Here is a 438-nt window from a genome sequence, read left to right on the forward strand (position 1 = left end):
AAGATATAAAAAGTGAAATGGTAAATAAAATGATAAAAAGAAAAAGGTTCCCAAAAGAAAAATTGTAAATAACATTATAAAAAAAAAATAGCAAAAATTGATCATTGTTAATAATTTTATCTTAAGAGCAAAATTGAAATATTTTTAAAATACTTGGAATAAAATGAAAATTTTAAACAAATGTTTAAAAATATTTATAGGTGATGTTTTTTCCTTGTGAAAGAAACAATTGAATTTGTTTTGTTGATTTTTCTGAATACATAGGACAGGGATGATGATGAATAAACAGGTGAGAGTAGATTGCATTATTTGATGAAAATTACGTCTTATATGTATATATCATCAGCGTCTATAACTTTTTGGAAGTTCTCCCTCGTCTTCTTTTGCTCCAAAATGTTCTAAACTACCAGAGACATACTCTCAGGACCTATTATTGTT

Source organism: Arachis ipaensis, chromosome B02, assembly GCF_000816755.2.
Source record: "Arachis ipaensis cultivar K30076 chromosome B02, Araip1.1, whole genome shotgun sequence".
NCBI lineage: Eukaryota > Viridiplantae > Streptophyta > Magnoliopsida > Fabales > Fabaceae > Arachis > Arachis ipaensis.